This window comes from Erpetoichthys calabaricus, chromosome 5 (assembly GCF_900747795.2).
Source record: "Erpetoichthys calabaricus chromosome 5, fErpCal1.3, whole genome shotgun sequence".
Taxonomy (NCBI): Eukaryota; Metazoa; Chordata; class Cladistia; order Polypteriformes; family Polypteridae; genus Erpetoichthys; species Erpetoichthys calabaricus.
Window position 1 is genome coordinate 150996350 of NC_041398.2, and position 20328 is coordinate 151016677.

The window sequence follows — 20328 nt, forward strand, 5'->3', positions numbered from 1 at the left end:
ACAACTTGGTGACTAAGGCCCTGATAACACTGAATTAATACAGCCCAAAAAATCATTTAGTAACTCACTTTGGATTATTAGCTCAAAAATCACACCTTACATTTTTGGAATGTTTATCATTTAAAACAGATTTACAAGTCATTTATTAAATCAGACCTTTGTGAAATATATTAGTTAAAGAAAAATATTGGGCAAGGAAACCAACTGTTTTATATTTCATACAAAAATATCCTTGGGTTGATTTCTGCCTTCCATTCAGTGCTTCCCATGACCCTGAATAAGATAAATAGCTCATAATATGGACACATGGCTGGATGGAAGTGATAATGATATCTGGCATTCATGTTCCTAAGTGAGAAACATATTTGTCAATGATTTGCTTTTATGGCACATTTTCCTAATACATTAATGGAAAATATATAAATAAATAAACACTTACATTTATATACTTTTATGATTCAAGTGCTGCAAAGCAAATCAGATTTAATGAACAGTTAATATTTTAATAGGTTCATACTGTTTCTTCCATGGGTTGCTCCTGTCTGGGGTTTTAAACTAGAAAGACGGTTTCACTTGTTGATCTAAGTCTATTTGTGAAAACTGCTAACCATTTTTTTTCCTGTCAGTGTAGCTGTGTTTGACCCAAATCACCAAAGTTCTGTAGCTTTTAGCTTCATAGGACAGTTCTGGCAATAGGGTGATGCATTTTCTAGTAACCACAGACTAAATGATTTAGTGTTTAAATATTTTAGTAAAATTTAAAGCAAAACAGTTCAGACACAAAAAAAGAAATTGATAGAAAAGAAAGTTCTTGCCTAAAGAAAGTTCTGTTTAAGGCTTACTTATCTTGTTTCATATTTCTCTAAGTCTGGTCATATAGTCCTAATATATGGTAAGCATGTGAAGGATGGTCAGAAAACTGTATGCTAATCTCCTATTTAAAGATAAATCAAGCAAATGACAATAAAAGGTGTAATTTTTCTTGACTTCTCATTACATACATAATGGCTAACATGATACAACAAGTACTCCAATCTCCTATTTGCAACTGCAAACTTATCTAACAGTCCAGCCATGAGACTATTTCCTAAGTGGCTTAATGAGCACTAATTTTTTCAGATATAGCAAAGAAAGTTCAATGTCATGTTAACTTACAGGGGTTAAAAAAACAATGTTCTAAGTAACTATGAGAAACTGTTATTCTATTGAAATTAAATTGTGAAAAATGTGAATTGAACATTAACATTAAGATTGGCTCTTACACCCTGATTTGTTTATGCAGGAATAGAGACAATTACTATATTTCATTTCAAAAAGATCTACCACCTATTCTTATTTTTTATCTCTAATTTTTTTCCAAGTAATTAGCAATATAATTGCAAACAAAGAAATACTTAAGATTTTCTTATTTTAAGTGTAAGCTGTTTCTTGAAGGAGGAACACTTTGTTCACTGTCTATCTAGTGTGCTGTTTTTTTTTCTGACAGTAGAGTTAGCTTGAGGTATCCAATATTTCTGGTGCAACTGTGTAAACATATAATTATGCCCACAATGTCAGATTTCTTTGTTAATGTGCTGTAATATAAGAGAAGCAATATGTGAACGTTTGTAGAGAATTGCAGGATGTTTAGCTTCTTCTTGTACTGCAGTTTTGCTGAGTCTCTGACTTTCAGTATTTCATCTTAAGACTGGGTCCAGTTTAAAGATCTGACTGTTCTTTTTCACTTGGGCATTTTTCTTTAAAGCCATTATTTCTTCTAGATATTCCTGTAGTTGCGTAAGACAGTTCTGTTTCAGGTTTAGGCAAGTCTTCTAAAGAAAACGGGTCTGGATTCAATTTTAGCGTGTACCTTTTAATATGCTCAGTGATGAGCGTTTTTTGTTTCCTGGGTTGCTTTCAGATTGACTGACTTCAAGTTGAAATGTCTTTTTCATTTAAGTACGGCAGTATTTCTCCATCCACATCTTTGTTTAAGTGTAGCCATTCTGAGAAGTAGGTGATAGGAATGGGTATTGAAAACTGTTATTAAATTGGTACTGGTTCAAAATATCAATTAGCTCCTGGAAAAATGGTGCCGCTGACGGTATTTTTTTAATGTTAATTCATTCTAACATTAGTATTGTTTTTAAATTCCTAACCATCCCCTTATAATGACTACACTGCAGGCATCAGGCACTCACATTTTAGTCGCATAGCTGCATGTGTAGCAAAGTGTAATCTGTCTTTTGTAGTTATTTTTTTAGTTATGAACTTCCCCAAAATAAATTGTTCTTCTATATAGTTGGTAGCATACCGACTGTATTGTAATAATTTGGCTGGAGATTCAGAGGGCCATGTGGCTGGACAGCTACTGAGCACTATGCTTTCAGAAGGTGCAGTGTGATATGCAAATGAAACACCCCAGCAGTAGGAAGGAGGTCCTTGGAAAGAGGTGGAAGCACGAGAGACTGGATGGAGGGTTGAAGGTGTTGGAACGGATATGCTCTGGCTCAGCATGTGTGCGGACAAGAAGGAACGGCACAGAGCGAATGAGCAAGTAGAGGGGAACAAGTTCGAAAAAGCAGCATGCTTCGGGCCGTAACACTGAAGCAGAAGACGAGCAGTATAAAGGAGTTAAACATGTCCGATTGTGATTAGAAAGTTGAGATGTCTCCCAAGGCTAGAACAGTGGGAATTCAATTGGAAGGCAATTAATAAAGGCTCATCAGTTTCAAAATAGAGGTCTGCATAGCACTGATTGTTTTAAACCCGCACCTGCTCGCTTCTGCGGTAGTAGTGTCTGCCTACATCCACATACACTTGACATCATTTGTACCAGTCTTGAACTCAGAATCACATTGCTTCACGTTAAGGAAAAAAAAATATGCATGATTGATAAGATTGTTTAACATGATCGTATACAAGGAGTGGACTGAAGCTTTCCCCTCTTTGGCCCAGTTGTCCTTTTCATGTTTTGTAATGCTTCATCAGTATTTAATATGGATATCCCATTGTACTTAAATTATTTTTTTCACAAAAAGAAACAGAAAAGTTCAGTGGCTGAGAAGGACAAAATAAATTTACATTTCACAAAACAAATCTACAACAGTTGAGACAAATTTACAAAGGAAATTCAAATTAACATTTCAGAAAACAAATTTACAATAGTGAGAACAATTTACAACTCCAGAAACAAATTTACAAGTGGCAAATCAAATTAACAGTTCAGAAAACAATTTTAAAAGTGGCCCAAAATAAATTTACAAGCGGCAAATCAAACCGAAAGGGTAAGTACAATACACAGGAAGTGCTTGTTGCTGACGTTTTTTGGCAATCAAATTGTTTCGCGGGGGAACATTGAACAGAGTTTGTGATGGTAAATGAAGCGACAATGTTTTGTCCATTTTGTGGAAACCATTTTAGCCAGTTAACCCACTTTTGTTATTCTTGTGGGAAATGTTTAGACTTTCTAAAAGAGGCTCCCCACACAGAAGAACCAGATGCACAGCCGATGTCTAAACCACGTGGAAATGTTAATCAAAGTAAGTGGACTCAACGCTATCTACAGCCAGATATCCTAGGCTTTTATTATTATTATTATTATTATTACTATTATTATTATTATTATTATTATTATTGCTCAGTTTATGTAGTACAAGTCATTCGGAACTCCATTCAAATAAACAACTTCTGTGCATCAAGTTAGGATATACAGTATATATGTGTGTCATACTTAATGCTCTAATTTTTTAAGTACTACCCCAACATACACTGGGACTGTTAAATTTCATAACAGTTGTCTTGTATTATTTTCAATCAGCACATTTCAAATTACAGATGTAGCTGTGTCTTTTAGGTCCCTAAGGTTGAGCAGCAGTTGGCAAGGTAGGATACAGCATGCATCAAACACGTACCAAAAGAAATTTCTCAGTCCAATAAACTTAATTTCAAAAAAGTTTAGTGAAAATTTGAAAATGAAAAAATTACAAAATTTTAGAAAAATTTTATTACACATGCAGAATAAAAGGCAAAAAGGGAAAAAAATGTTTCCTCTCGGTCTAATTACAGTCTTAGCTTTCTCTTGTTAAACTTCAGTTACTTTCTATATTTAAAGGTTGTTAATTTTCCGTAGCAAACTTACATAGGCTTACATAGGCTTCACTTTAGCATTTCAGTATGGTTTGAAGCTGTTTGCCCTCCAAGCCTTACCAACTGCAAGACAGATCATAAACTGAACTAGTCTGTAGTCAGAGTGACAAGAAATATTTAGAATATCCCACTTACAATTTAGCTTGTAGGGGTTATGATAGAACCTCCCATTGACTGTGCACTAATATATACACAAACATTTTAACATAACTAAGAAAATACTAATATCAACTTAATATAACCTAAATAACTAACAAATGGCTCTTACAACAGATAATAGAATTGATTTTCCTAGTGTATATTTATGCAGTTTAGGAGTATTGTGAAAAAAATGAAAAGAGATTCATGATGTATTTTTTTGTTAAAAAACTTATAGAAGCACATACTTGTATCTCATCTTTTAACAAGCAGTGTTAACTGTAGTGGTCATAGACTAAAGTTCACATATTACAAGTAATCATCCATCCATCCATCCATCCATCCATTATCCAACCCGCTGAATCCTAACACAGGATAACAGGGGTCTGCTGGAGCCAATCCCAGCCAACACAGGATGCAAGGCAGGAACAAAACCCCGGGCAGGGTGCCAGCCCACCACAGGGCACACACACCCACACACTAGGGACAATTTAGGATCGCCAATGCACCTAATCATACTAAACAATATTGTGGAAGTAGTTGATCTAAAATATACATCAATGCACTTTATGGTTCATAAATTATTAAAATCACTCTGTCCATAATGTGTTGATATTCAATTCTGTTCATTCCAGCAGAACAACCGTGCCCATCATATAAACAGTTCATGGACTACAGAAACTTCAAATTGAAAGAAAGACAGTCCTTTAGCTGTGGGTCAAAGAGACGACTAAAACAAGAACAGAGACAAGTTCAGGTTAGGTGGCTTAACTGTTTGTGTCATGTATACAAGACAATGGTTGCAGAGACAGTTGCTGTTTAATTGGTAGACCCATTTAGTGTTTAACTTCTTGTGCAACAAACTTATCTATATATATAATTCACTAAGCCGGAAGACAAGTAGCCACCCATGGAAAGCACGCCGGAAGGGGCATGGTTTCACTAAACCGCCGACAAGTAAGACACCAATGGCGCACGCAGGAAGGAGCCACGCCCACCAACTCAGACCATTGGATACGACAAAAACTCGCAGAGCCACACCCACCAACTAGGACGCGACGCCTCGGAAAACATGCCGTCATTTCTGTTTGTCTGTGCCACAGTCCACTTGCTGCTCTGAGCCACGTTGACTTTTCATTAGTCAACCTCAGTGGAACCTTGGTTCACACAGAGGCAGCACCAGAGAGAGACAGAGGAACACACACAGGCAGCGCGAGAGAGAGAGCCGCGCACACACACAGGCAGCGCCAGAGAGAGACAAAGGCACACACACAGGCAGTGTGAGAGAGAGAGCCGCGCAATCCTTTAAAACTGAGGTTAAAACACAATGAAGGAAGCAGTCTTTAAAAACCAATAAGCCCTGTGCCTCTTTTTCATTAGCGTCTCACCTGCTTCACCGATGCCGGCCCTGCAACAGCCGAGACGCTCTCTCACCAGCTGACCTTCTCTGTGCCTGACTCCACTACTGTCAGTCGCCTGATTAAAAATGGCCTTTTGAAGGAGAGCTATGGACCCGCTATACCACAGGAACACATTGCCTTCGAGCCTGCTCTCGCTCACTCTAACGTACCGGCTTTCTCTCTCTCTCCTCACTCGCTCGCACACTGCACAGGGGAGAAATGCCCGCAGCACGACTCCACCCGGAAACTGTTTCAGCCACACTTCCACGCCCCTCGATACGCTGTGAGTGCGATGATTATTTATTTAAAAATGGCCTTTTGAAGGGGAGCTGTGGACCCGCTATACCACAGGATCACCTGTGACATTGCCTTCACATTGTTTTCCTTTTATTTATGATCCCGTCGAGCAGATCAGACACCCAGGCAAACAACACTGAATAATCAATAGCTGCAACCACTTTGCCCGCCCCAACTCCTCACCTGAGTCGGTTTCGTCTGTGTTCAGCAGTGTTTCCCAAACTCGGTCCTGGTGAACCCCTGTGGATGCAGGGTTTTGTTCCAACCAGATTCCTAATCATTAATGCTGGTGAAACTCATCCGGGATAAGTCGTTTTTTCAAACGCAGCCATGTAGCAGATTAGTTTAGCAGACTAGCTGGATGTAATAATCTGAAATGAATGCGCGCCCTTGCGCTGAGTTAAAAGCCAATGTATATTGAGTCTAAAAAACATGATCAGCAAGTCTTTGATAGGCTGCAACAAAATGATGAAAGAACGGGCGCATTTTTTTCACACAAGCTGGGTGGGTGGGTGTTAGTTAGTTAATTAGTTACTCAAAGGATTTCAAGATTTAATATGCACAAGTGGTAACACTGTAAAAGCAGCCCAAATCAGAAAAGACGGCTGGCAAAAAATGGCCGACAAATTAAACGCGTGTGCATTGTACTTACTGAAAGCAGCGTTACGGATTTTGCAAATGTTCAATTTCTTCCTCTGCTTAAAAACATTAAAAAACCGGCGTGATTATACTGCGTATACTACGCCGCGGATTGGTATGCAGCGTGTAAAACAGTTTGCTTGTCGCGGATAATTTGCATTTTACTTTAACACGAAGACAATTTCCTGTTAGATTTGCCTTTGCAATGACAATTAATAAGGCACAGGGCCAAACTTTCAAAAAGATATGCATGTATCTGCCAAAACCACTGTTCAGTCACAGACAGTTGTATGTTGCTATCTCCAGAGTTCTATCGTCTCATTCACTTACTGGTATGCCTGCAGGAACACGTGCAGCGAGCGAGCGACACACACACACATACAGGCGCGTGCGCGTAACAGAGAGAGCGCTGGACACATAAGATTAATAATACTTCATTACATTGATATACCGGTGTTTTCAGTATTCAAAGTGCTATCCACACAGGGAGGAACTGGGAAGCGAACCCAAAATCTTGCACAGTCTCCTTACTGCAAAGCAGCAACACTACCACTGCACTACAAGGCAGTTAAAGAATGCACTGGGCTCGATTTTGTTTTCACTTCTATTTGGACAACTGTGTCGTTCAGGAAGTGTTCACCCATCAATACATAATTGCGCGGCGTATGCTACACCGCGGGTTGGCTAGCGGGTCATATGCTCACACTGATTATGTCCCTGCCGTATGTACACACCCCCTCCCCCCCCCCCCTTGCTACTACTGTTGTCGAGTGACTTGGTGGATTATATATAGAAAACCAGCCAAAACCGCAAAGAACAATAAAAAGTCTACGTGACTCACAGGTGCATGTGGACTGTGCAAACAGGAAAACGACTCAGGTGACGAGTTGGGGGTGGGCACATGAGCAGGCAGTGCATACTAAACGAGAAATCAGCAGACTAGCATGACGGAGGGGGTGGAATGGGCATCCTTCCCCTCTCCTCCCATTCTGCCCTCCACGCCCGAGCACATACCGATTTTTCAAATGTTAATTTTCTCCCTGTGCTTAAAAATCATTAAAAAAGCGGCCTAATTATGCGGCGTATGGTACACCGCGGGTTCGCTAGTAAATATATAATTTACAATAAACTCACTCTTTGTCTTTTATTTATCTAGATAAACATAGGATTGATGGTGCCAAAATGGAGGTGATTTAGGGTTGGTCTCATCCACTACGGGACATGGACGTCTGAGGCGGAACTCCGTTAGCAGCAATGTTATTTTTTTTTTTTTATAATTCTGAGGTATCCTGTACTTACTCAATTACAGTATATACAAGTATATATAAGCATCAGTGGCAGAAAACAGACTCCGAATGAAATGGAGCTAAAGCTAAAGCTTCATCCAAATATAAACAGATATCAAGCTCAAGCTTGAGGTATGGCCTGCCAAAGACTGACCTCGAACATATAGGCAAAAGCACAGATTTCCTGGGACTTGTTGATGCTGCTGCATCCCCAGCTGAGAGCAAAAATGGGAGCAAATATGCAAGTGATTCGGGCTGGGATAATTCGCTGATTCCAGAAGGCTCAGTGAAACTGAAAATGCCCTTACCTTCTGTGTTGTCATCTACCCCTCACAAGCCAATAATATTGGCTGTAACTGGGCATGCTACTTCACCTGCGGAGTTCAGGGAAGACTCAAACGATCTGTCCAAGTTGAAGGCAATGATCGCCACAATAGCCACTGGGGTGGCCGCAACAGCCACCGCTCAAGACATAAAGGAGATCAAGGATAATATAAAGAAGGATTTAAATGATATAAGGAAAGAAATAAAGGGCATATACAAGACAAACTAGAAGCTGTTTCGGGATATTAAATCCAGGAAACCTGTTTAAGTAATCACTTTCAGGCAGCCTTTAAAGGTATGCTAGAAAAGATTGAGGAAAAAATACAGGAAAATGCGTCAAAATTTGAGAATAAGCTTAGAGCACTTGGTGCTCAGTTTGAAGACGTTAAGCAAACATTCACGACTCGTATTGAAATAGCGGAACAACTGGCATCTACTGCTGACGAAAAAGCCATGGCTACAAATTCTGAATGCAAAGTGCTTGGAGACAGACTAACTGCACTGGAAGATGGATGCAAAAGGAATATCAGAATCGAAGGTCTCCCTGAAAATCATGTAAGTCCAAACCCAGTGAAATTTGTAGCTGAACTATTCTGGAGAGGAATTCAAATCAGACACCGAGATAGCAGCAGCTTACCGCATATGTGGATCAAATACCTCAAAGCCTAGGACTTTCATTGTGCACTTTGAAAAACTAGTTTAAACATACATTGTCACTTCTCAGACAGAAACAAGAGATTATATTTGAAAATAAACCACATTCGTATCTTTCCAGATTTCTCACCATCAATAGCTGCTAAACGTGCCGCATTTTACAGCATTAAACAGCGCTTACGGAAAGCCAAGATCAAAAACAGCCTCTTCTATCCTGCCAAATTGAAAGTAGACATTCAAGGCAAGTTCTATATTTTTACCTCAATGGAGGAAGCAAAAAAGAGCTAAGAAAACTGATCCTGACACTTTTCGAAAGATGATCTTGAGTTACATGGTGTCCCAGCATGGCAAAGAATATCTTACCTGCTGCAGGATCCATTCGCAATGAAACTCATTCCATAATTATAGAATACATTCTATTTCCTTATCTGCTGTCTTTTATGTTTTAATTACAGTTTTATGAGTGTATGTATGTATGTGGATTTTTTTTTTTTTCTTCATAGTGGACTGTTTAACATCACACCCTTGGTTCATTGTATTAGGGCTTACTATCAAACATTATGTGCTTATCCAGGTCTACTGTTTAACATCATTCGCTGGGTTTACTTTCTCAAACTGTTTAAGATTATATTTTATGTTTATAGTATTTGAACTGTATGGTCAATAGATATCATCATATATATTTTAATCCTCATGCACCACTGCTTGTTTTGTTTTGGATGTGCTCTGTCTCTAGGTATGTCAGAGGACTGGGAGGTTTAGCCTCACTTGGGGAGGCAAATGGTGGGGGGGGGGGGGGGGGGGGGGGGGCAGGGGGATGGGGGTTGGAAGCAAGCTATTTCTTATTTATCCTATTAATTCTTATAATTGTAAGAGCCAACGTAACACAGTAGACCCCTGCGAAGTCGCGGTTCAGAGTTCGCAGCCTCAGTCATTTGCGGACTTTTCCTTAGAACCTATCTAATAATTGTTAGCGGAAACTGCAAATATCAGCCACAATTTTTATGCCTTTTTTCGCGACAATACTGCACTGTAGAGAGAACAGGAAGCAACTGTAGAGGAAAACGTAGCTTGGGATGGTGAAAGTAGCCAATGGAATTTGAAACTGCAACTCCCAGCAGTCCCTGCAGTGGCTCCGATTGGTCTTCTGCTGAGGGTGCTGGGGCTGTTGGGGTCAAAGGATGTCAGCCTGGCTTTTAAAAAGGGGGCCGGTGACCAAAAGCAAAAAAAAAAAGCTTTTGTAATTTGTGTTTCAAGTTCCTGTCTGTCTGCCTTATGTTGGGTTACCTGTACTTATTCGTTTTGTCCTGGATCGTATCGTGATTGGTGTCTGAATTGTCTGCCGTCTGCCTGTGTACATGAGGACTGTAAGTGGATTCATGGCCATCCTGCAAAGAAAGGAGCGCTCCGTCTTCACCATTTCAGGAACTAGCGGTAGGACTATCTTTACATTCCCATTCAACGTGCGGATCTCTGGACTATCTATTTTCATCATTACATTTCATCCGTTGGTGTTTTTCATGAACGTTTTTCATGATTTACTGTGTGTGTTTTCTTTGTTCTTTGTTGTATTTAATGTGTAATCACCGTAAGGGGGAACAGGGGTGGTATCGTTGTTTTCATTACATTCTTTATTTGCTGTTTGATTATTGGTTTGCTTTGTTTTTGTGTCTGTTTGTGAGTGGATGCGGGTGGGGCCAAGGCTGGGTGCATCCCTGGAATTTCCACCATAAAAATAAATAAATCACAGTCTTCTCGACGGTGTGAATCTTAGCGGCACCAGACTGCTACAGCGTTACTCATTTCTTCTTGCTGCTGATTGACTGTGATGCATCTCCAGCTGAGTGTTCTTGTGTTTTCTGTTTTGTTCCTCTGAACCCTTAAACCACCACAACCGGCTATACAGTAGTCATTTCCCAGTGCCATTTGTGAGCATGCAGGAGCTGATCAGTCAGTGCCGTACATTTGTTGAGCAGCCAGCTCATGACCACTGCCAGCGCCTTGTGAGCAGGGGGGCTGAACACACCCCTAGAAGACATGTACTCTCCTCAAAAAAAACCCTCTTAAAAAACACTGATCGACTACCTTCACATTGCTCCCTTACTTGCTGGGCTTACTTGTGGTTGCTCTGTCGCGTGACATGCTTCTCACGCGATGCTACGCTTACTTAAAAGCCTGAACAGCACCTGTCCTTTTTGGCTGATTGCTTTGTTTCTCTCTTCTCCCCCAGACATCCTCTGCTCCTGTTGGGGGTCCTGCTCCCATTGTGCTCCCCTATGATGTCTGCCTATTCTTTTAAATGAGAACTAACTGCATACTGAGCTCATTTTACTTCTGAAAGAAACTTGTTTGTTTGAAGTGCTTGAATAAAGTTCCTGTCTCTACAATCTCCTGTGTTTCTGTGCAATTCTGTGACCCAAGCATGACATCCTGCAGCACTACAGCCTCACTGTCCCTGGGATTGAGCCTGCCAGCATCAGTGCTTACCTCTGTGTGCTTGCGTGCAGACAGTTCAAGCGCAGTTGGCTCTGTGATTTCATCCATGGCATCAGTTACACTTTGTACATATTGTTCCAGTAGTTTTTTTTAAATAGTGTTTACAGTTCATTAGCAGTGTGTAAAATTATCAGTGTTGCAGTAATTGTGATGCTCTTTGCATGAAAAAAAAATGTTTTCCATTCAAATTTCACTTTTTCTTTGTGAATTGTGACGCTTACTTAAAGTGCAGCAAAAAAGTATTTAGCGTCCAGGGATGTGCTAACCCCCAAGTATGTGGCAGTTTAAGGATTAAAGCCCCAAGATGCCGCCGAAACACCCTGCACCTTCTAAGGCTTCTGGCAATGAAAATGCGCTTGAATGAATTACAGTACATATAGCGGTAACATCAGTATTTTAAATTCTAGCACTGCGGGAGACATAGCAGTACAGTACTGTGCAGTATACAAGTTTACCTTTACATTCTTTTTTTTAGGTAATGTATTAAGCTGAGTTTGATATTAAATTAAAGTGTTTTGGGGGCATATTTAGGGTTTAAACTATAAAAATAGGCATTTTTGAACCACATCCAAAATTTGCGGTTTTTCACAATTCATGGGTGCTCTAGGAACGTAACCCCCGTGAAATTTGGGCGTGTGCTGTAATAGGATTCATGGCAATAACACCTGGAAAAATTGGAAATTAAGGTTAAAGCTGTCTTATGTAATACTGTACTACTATCTTAAATTAAGACTACAGAATGCCAACAAAAGATCATCAAACAGTTAACTTTGTGAGCTGGAATGTTAAAGGTCTCAATCATGAATTAAAGAGAAAGTATTCTATCACCTAACAGGTCTAAACTCTAAAGTAGTAATTTTACAGGAGACCCACTTAGTAAGCAAGGATCAGGTCCGGCTGCAAAGAGACTGGACTGGCCAAATATTCCATTCCAGCTTTACAAAGAAAACTAGAGGTGTGGGAATTCTTATACATAGAAAAATTTCATTTGTAGTAACAGATGTATTATCTGATCCTGAAGGGCGGTATGTGATCGTCATGGGTAATTTATTTAACTGTAAAGTAATTTTGGTAAATATCTATGCACCCAATGTGGATGATAGGGACTTCATCCAAAACTTATTTGCATCCATTCCCAATTTGAACACTCATAAAATTATAATGGCTGATGACTTTAATTGTGTTTTAAATCCAGACTTCGATAGGTCTCCTGCCACAGGGGTGATGACATCTAACACTGCAAAAACAATCACACAGTTTGTAACTAATCATAACTTATCAGACCCTTGGAGATTCCTAAACTCAAATTCAAGAGTGTATTCCTTCTACTCACTTGTGCATCACTGTTACTCAAGAATTGATTATTTCTTCATAAATAATAATTTCTTGCCCATGATTAAATCTTGTTAGTATGCCCCTTTGATCATGGATCTTAAATCACTTTGCCCGTATATTCATCTCAAAGATGGTGCCTTAACCCACTGTTATTAGCAGATGAGAACTGTACAGAGTTTATATCCAAGCAAATTTTTTTTCAGAGACAAATACATCCTCAGAGATCTGTGCAGGAATCTGTTGGGAAACTCTGAAGGCTTTCTTAAGAGGACAGATTATTTTTTATCTGTCCCACAAACATAAATCAGAAACCAGGAAGGTATCAGAGCTAATCAGTGAAATTACCAGAAAGAACATGCCAGTTGTCCAAATGAGGCACTTCATAGGAAAAGACAGGTTTTGCACTCAGAACTCAACCTCTTGACAACAAAAGAAACAGAACAACTCATTTTTAAATCACAACATCATTACTATGAACACGGATAGAAAGCTAACAAGATTTTAGCTGAAGAAATCCACAAGCAGTAAGTTCGAAATGCAATCCCAGCAATTACCAACACAGATAAAATCATTGACCATAAAAATATAATGCACACATTTAAAGACTACTATAAGGGCTTATATTCTACTTAGACTGAAAAAGACACAACCTAACACATTTTTGGATGCATTACACATACCACAACTAGATACTCTCAGTGCAGAAGAATTGGACAAACCTCTGGCACTATCAGAATTACTAGATGCTATGAACTCACTTCAGAGCAGGAAAACAGCAGGCCCTTATGGTTACCCTGCCGAAGTTTATACAAAAATCTCAATTAAATTGGCTCCCCTTTTATTAGCAACATTTACAGAAGCTAGAGGCAATAAAATTCTACCTCAAACTTTTCGCCAAGCATTAATTACTGTGTTTCCTAAGCAAAATAAGGACTTATTAAAATGTGCATCATACAGACCAATTTCACTTCTGTATAACGATGTTAAAATATTCTCCAAAGTCTTTGCCAGTAGGATCGAGAAAGTTCTTCCTTCGATAATATCACAAGACCAAACTGGATTTATTAAGTAGCTTCCAATCTTCGTCGCCTATTTAATGTAATATATTCACCCACAAAGTCTAACACCCTGGAGATATTAGTATCATTGGATGCAGAAAAAGCATTTGATATAATTGAATGGAGCAAATTTTTCACCACATTTGAAAAATTTGGGTTTGGCCCAAACATATGTGCATGAATTAAACTGCTGTATACCAGTCCGGAAGCTTCAGTTTGTATTAACAATATTATTTCAGACTACTTCATACTAGAACGTGGTACTAGACAAGGATGCCCCTTGTCACCACTGCTTTTTCCAAACGCTATAGAGCCACTGGCAGTTCACTGTCGAAATGCTTATGAGATAAAGGGGATTATCAAAGAAGTACTTGAACAGAAAATTTCACTATATGCAAATGTATATGGTAAGATATATATCAGATCCACAAAATAATGTGCTTGCAGTCTTGGCAGTACTAACAGAATTGCAAAAGATTTCTGGTCTCAGAATTAATTTGAATAAAAGTGTGCTCTTTCCAGTGAGCTCTCCAGCACACAATATTAGATTGGACACCTTCCCTTTTATCATCACAGATCAGTTTAAATACCTAAGGGTAAACATCACAAGTAAACATAAAACTCTTTATCAACAAAATTTTGCTGTCTGCTTGGAAAAACTTAGAACTTGCATAGACGGTCCACCATTCATCTCACTTTAGCTGGAAGAATTAACATTGTCAAGATGAATATCTTTCTTAAGCTTCTTTTTTCTGTTTCAAAGCATTCCAATATACATCAACAAATCTTTTTTTAAGAAGTTAGATTGAATCATAAACTCATTTATTTGGAATTCAAAATGGATGAACATACATAGGCCTGGTCCGCAACAGAAATAAAATCCTGCAGCACTTCTTTATATTTCTTGCTTTGTACTCCAGTAAATACAAGTTATCACCAATATACTAATAACCCAATTGTGCTTCATTCACTCAGAATATGGAACCAATGCAGAAAGTACTTTAAGATACAGAAGCTTTTATCTACTGTATGTCACCTTTGCATGATAACCACCTTTTTTCTCCCTCTCAAACATACACAGGTTTTAATGTTTGGAAAACATTTGGGATTAAATCATGTAGAGATCTGTACATAGACAACATCTTCGTATCCTATGAACAATTACACTCCAAATGTAACCTTCCAGCAACACATTTCTTTCACTACCTCCATATTAGAAACTTTATTAAACAAAACCAGCCTCACTTTCCTCACCTACCACCTACTTCTACTTCGGAAAAAATACTGTTTTTAAGGACTCAGAGAGCATTTCTAAAACATATAAAAACATTTTAAAGTCCTTCCCTTTCAAAGATTCCAGAGTACATTGGGAAAAGGATCACTCACTCTACATTTCGAAAAAGGAATGGAAGGCAGCAATGCACAGAATTCACTCTAGCTCCATATGTGCAAAGTATACAATTATTTAACTTAAAATCATCTATTGAGCACATCTGTTTCATTTAAAATTGTCCAAAATGTTTCCAGGGCACGATCCAACCTGCGAACGTTTAAATCAAGTTCCAGCCTCATTGGGTCATATGTTTTGGGCGTGCACAAAATTAACATCATTTTGGACCAAAATCTTTAAATGCCTTTCAGATAGCCTGAGTATCACACTCTCTCCTAATTCACTAACAGCTGTGTTTGGTGTACCTCCAGATGGGCTTAAAGGGTAGAAGGACAAACAAACTGTAATTGCCTTTACTTCACTATTGGCATGTAAACTTATCTTGCTCAACTGGAAGTATCCTAACTCACCTCTTTTCAGTCACTAAGTAACCAATGTTGTATGCTACTTGAAATTGGAAAAAATTAAATACTCACTTAGAGGATCTGTGCAAAACTTCTTTATAACCTGGCAGGATCTACAGTAACTAATAATATTTTAAAATAAGCATTTAATTTGAGGAAGTTGATTCTCTTCCCCTTTTTATTCTATTTATTTACTTACTTATCTTTTCTACTTTTAAAGTTTCACTATGTTGGCCTAGCTCTCTTTCTCATGGGTGGGGGTTTTGTAAAATTTGACTTGCTTGTGTGGAATGTTGTTTGATTTTAATAAATTCAATAAAATGTTTAAAAAAAACAAATGGAGGTGATTTAAAAACTGTAAAACCCTCTGGTGGCAGCACATAATCTGCTGAAACTAGCTGTCCAGAAAATGAGAACATTTAACAAGGATTGCTCAGTGGTGGTCAATGTGCCTAGGACAGAAAGGCCATTCATATTGGCTGAATATAAAAAGGAAACAGGAAAAGCACATTGCAGGATCTTTTTTCTTATATGCCTAGTGAAAAGTCAAGCAAAATGACACCCTTTATTGGCTAACTAAAAAGATTACAATATGCAAGCTTTCAAGGCAACTCAGGCCCCTTCTTCAGGCAAGATGTAAACTAGAAAAAGACTTTAGAAGAGATTAGTGGATCTGATGATTTAGCACTTTTACATATTTCACAGTGCTGTGACATACTGTACACAATAATACATAATAATATGTTGATTTTGTTTCCTTTAACTGCAGTGGATGTTACCTCAGAATCAGACTCTGATTCTGAAATTGTTGTTACAAGTTGGAGGATAACTGAATTCAATCAGGTTGACACTGTCGTGAGTTAACATGGAATTAATAATTTAGGAAAGCAATTTACTGAATGGCAGTGTTAATTATCTTAACCAGGGCTGTTCTGTACATAATGCTTGCCAATATATTGGTTCAACAGAGGCTAGCTACTTAGTAAGGTCTGTAGTTGGGTTTGAAAATATGTTCCTGCATTGTACTTGGACAAACAGTAAGATTTACATTTTAAATGGCATTTGGTGTAAAATGTGAATCATTTTGATTACTGTTCAGTTGGTTTATCTGTCAGAAACACTAACAACTTGCCACCTTTCACCAGGCAACATTTCATTGATAAGTATTTATGTAGTATGAGGAACAATATAGGCTGTATAAAACTGTTCAGAATTTTATGCTTTTTCTCTCAGGTTTTTGAAGCCCATAACCAAAGTACATCCATCCATCCATCCATTTTCCAACCCGCTGAATCCGAACACAGGGTCACGGGGGTCTGCTGGAGCCAATCCTAGCCAACACAGGGCACAAGGCAGGAAACAATCCTGGGCAGGGTGCCAACCCACTGCAGGACACACACAAACACACCCACACACCAAGCACACCAAGCACACACTAGGGCCAATTTAGAATCACCAATCCACCTAACCTGCATGTCTTTGGAATGTGGGAGGAAACCGGAGCGCCCGGAGGAAACCCACGCAGACATGGGGAGAACATGCAAACTCCACGCAGGGAGGACCCGGGAATCGAACCCAGGTCCCCAGATCTCCCAACTGCGAGGCAGCAGCGCTACCCACTGCGCCACCATGCCGCCCCACCAAAGTACATCCTAACACAAACTAGAAGATATAGTGTAAGTACTAATTTGCAAATGTAAGCTGGTAATGTGATCAAATCACATGTTTGGGACAGACCTTTGAGTTTATGTTGAAACCAGACTTTTTGTTCTAAATATATGAAATTGGAAATGCTGTAAGAATATTGTGAAATACAGCAACATTATCTAGATTATTATAATTTACCATAATTTTAAATTTCCTTTTTAACTTCATAACACTTCGTTGCACTAAAGTAGTAATTTTAACATGATTCATAGATGCATCTGGACATTCACCAACAATTCAAGCTGGATAGATATTGAAGCAAACGTTACCTTTCTTTCAGTTTTTTTTTGTATTGTGTAGGGCATTTAAGTTCCCCATGTCACTATATTTTTCAGATAGTAATATCTGATACTGAGGATACTCTGGATCTACCTAAATACAATGTGACTAAGTCCACCTACTTACAGGTAAGCAAAAAAACTGACAAAATGTGACAACTCCCTTCGTAGACGTTTTTAGATTAGATTAAAAAGAAACTGGCAAGTTGTTTCTAAAATATCTGTAGAATGGTTAACTTACAAAAAATACTTCAGGGATTTACTTAGGTTGTAAATTACTCAAGAAGAATGTTTTAGTGTAAAATTGGTGGAGTTGCCTTTTAACATAGGAATGATCATTTCTCTACAGTAAATATACAATCCTTCATGCACCATGTGTTGATGAAGAGGATGAAGAGTCAGTTCCTATAAATTTGGGGAATTTATCAGACACATCCATGTAAGCTGGCAGTTATTGACAGTGGCAATAAATTTTTTCTGTAAATTTAATGGTAAAAGATTGAATTACTGTGATAATGTGTGAAGCAGCCCTTTACTGCACATTAGTGTTGTGCAAAAAATAGAAAACTGTGTACCGTCTATCATTTCACAAATGTAATTCAGTCTTGTGTAATTCTAGAGAGGAGGTAAACATTGCACTACCTGATATCATTGCAAACCTCTCACATCATATTGCTCATGGAAGAGTTAGCCAGTTCAACATTGCAAGGTCAAATGTTTGGGATGGAGCAGTCCGAGGTTTCAAGCATGCAACGTATTCAGATACCTGTGATATGTTGGTCAGATTTACTGATGATGTTTGTTGAGGATGGAATTGATACAGGTGGTCCAAGACAAGAGTTTCTAACTCTACTAATGAACCATCTTACAGAACAACCAATTTTTGATGGACCAACAGGACAAAGTTACATAGTCTACAATGCAAATGGTATGTATACATGGTGTTAAGATGTGTGACTTGTAGTTATATATCACATCACTGATACGCTTTGTTACTTGAACTGTTCCAGAGATACTTAGCAAAAACATGTTTAGGTTTGTCTTGATTTTAATGCATCATGGAACATATTTGAATGTTTCCAAAAGTAGTTGCTAAATATGTGTAGAACAGTAGCAATAACATTAAAAAGAAATTTGAAATTGTGGTTCGAATTGTAAATCACCCAAAATTCTAAAATATGAATGAATTTCATTCACAGCTGTCAGGGAGGATGAGTACTTCTTGGCAGGAAAGATGATTGCAGTATAAGTTGTGCATGGAGACCCAGGTCCACATTTCCTCTATGAAGATCTTATACGGTATCTTGCAGGCCAGCCTTCATTCAAAGCAACAGTGAATGACATAACTGAAGAACAAATAAAGAAAGCTTTGCGAGAGGTAGGAAAAGCATAATACTATAGTAGGGCAGGGTTTATTTATTAGTTTCTGCAATGCTTTAAGAAAATCATTACTTCCTTGATAACATACAGGATATAGGGTTAAACTAGATAAGTAATGGAACAGAAATTTATGAGATAACAGTGTATACTGTATATGCCCCTTTTCTTTTTTAGTGTTTTAGATTGACAGCGCTGCTTCTGTTGAAACTCTGCAAGAATGTACTTTAAGGCATAGCACAATGTTACAGACAGCTAGTTGTCTGAGATATGTGGCTACTCTTGAAGAAAAGAGAACAATTGTGTCAGACTACCTCCAATGGTATATTATCGACCGTAACTCATGTGTAATTGACAGGTACCATCATATCCTAGACTTACAATTTTTTGTAAGTTACATTGCCATGTTCAAGGCAAACATAATGCCATGTCTGCAATTCAGTTATTAACAAGCAACTTATAAGTACTGCATTATTAGTGAAGGACACTTCCAATAATTTTCAACATACATTATTTCAAAAAGGGTTTCTGGTGATGACTCAGGGTCAAAAATAATAGTCATTTTAAAGAAACGTCCTGGTCATTTTGCAGTTTCCCGTCTCATTTCAACAGTACTACATGGGGGCATACTCTTCAAGCCTGCAAACCATCTAAAATAAGTGATCTAAAACCAGAAACTCAGAAAGGCTTTAAGAGCATACCCCATTGACTCATGTTTAAAGGACACAGGAAAATGAAAAAACAACACTAAGTTTCTCTAATATGACTCAATACACTAAAACACATTTTTGACTCTTGTCAGCAGCAGAAAAATCTTTAAAAACCATAAATGCTGAAAATTACAGGAACTGTCCTTCAAGTATCATGTTTGTAATATACTGTCCATACACATACACTATGTGATTAGCACTATATAGCACTGTAACAATGCATTTTCTACTCTTTAGATTTAAAGATGGTCTTTCAGCCTTTCAGTTTTTGACTGCACTGCAGCAGCATTCTACTCTGATGACCCTTGTCCTGTGCCACTCAGAAAAGAAGGTCACTGCTCTTGAACTTGAGAGACTTTTCAAACCTGACCTCAGTGCATCAGTGAGCAACAGTAGACTTGGAGAAGGACAAACATTAGGCTACTAGGCTGACTATCTCCTTGATTGCGAAGGTTTGCAAAATAGACTGCATAATTAATTATTTATTTAACAAATAGTTAAAAATAATACTTAACAATATGCCAAGATGTGCATGAACAATTCTGTTTCCTTACAGAAGGCCAGGCTGCTGTTTGTGTGGAAGATGTTTTCATGTTTACAGCTGGGCTAACTTCACTTCCCCCGTCTGGATTGAAACCGCTGCCAAGGATTGAGTTCCTGGATGATTCACTATTCCCAATGGCAAACACATGTTCAAACACATTGAA

At 38.4% G+C, this 20328-nt stretch overlaps 1 pseudogene; it reads left to right on the forward strand.

Moving 5' to 3' along the window:
• The window catches only part of LOC114652806 (uncharacterized), a 53621-nt pseudogene extending 33522 nt beyond the window's left edge, over nt 1-20099 (forward strand).
• Nucleotides 20100-20328: the final 229 nt, after the last annotated feature.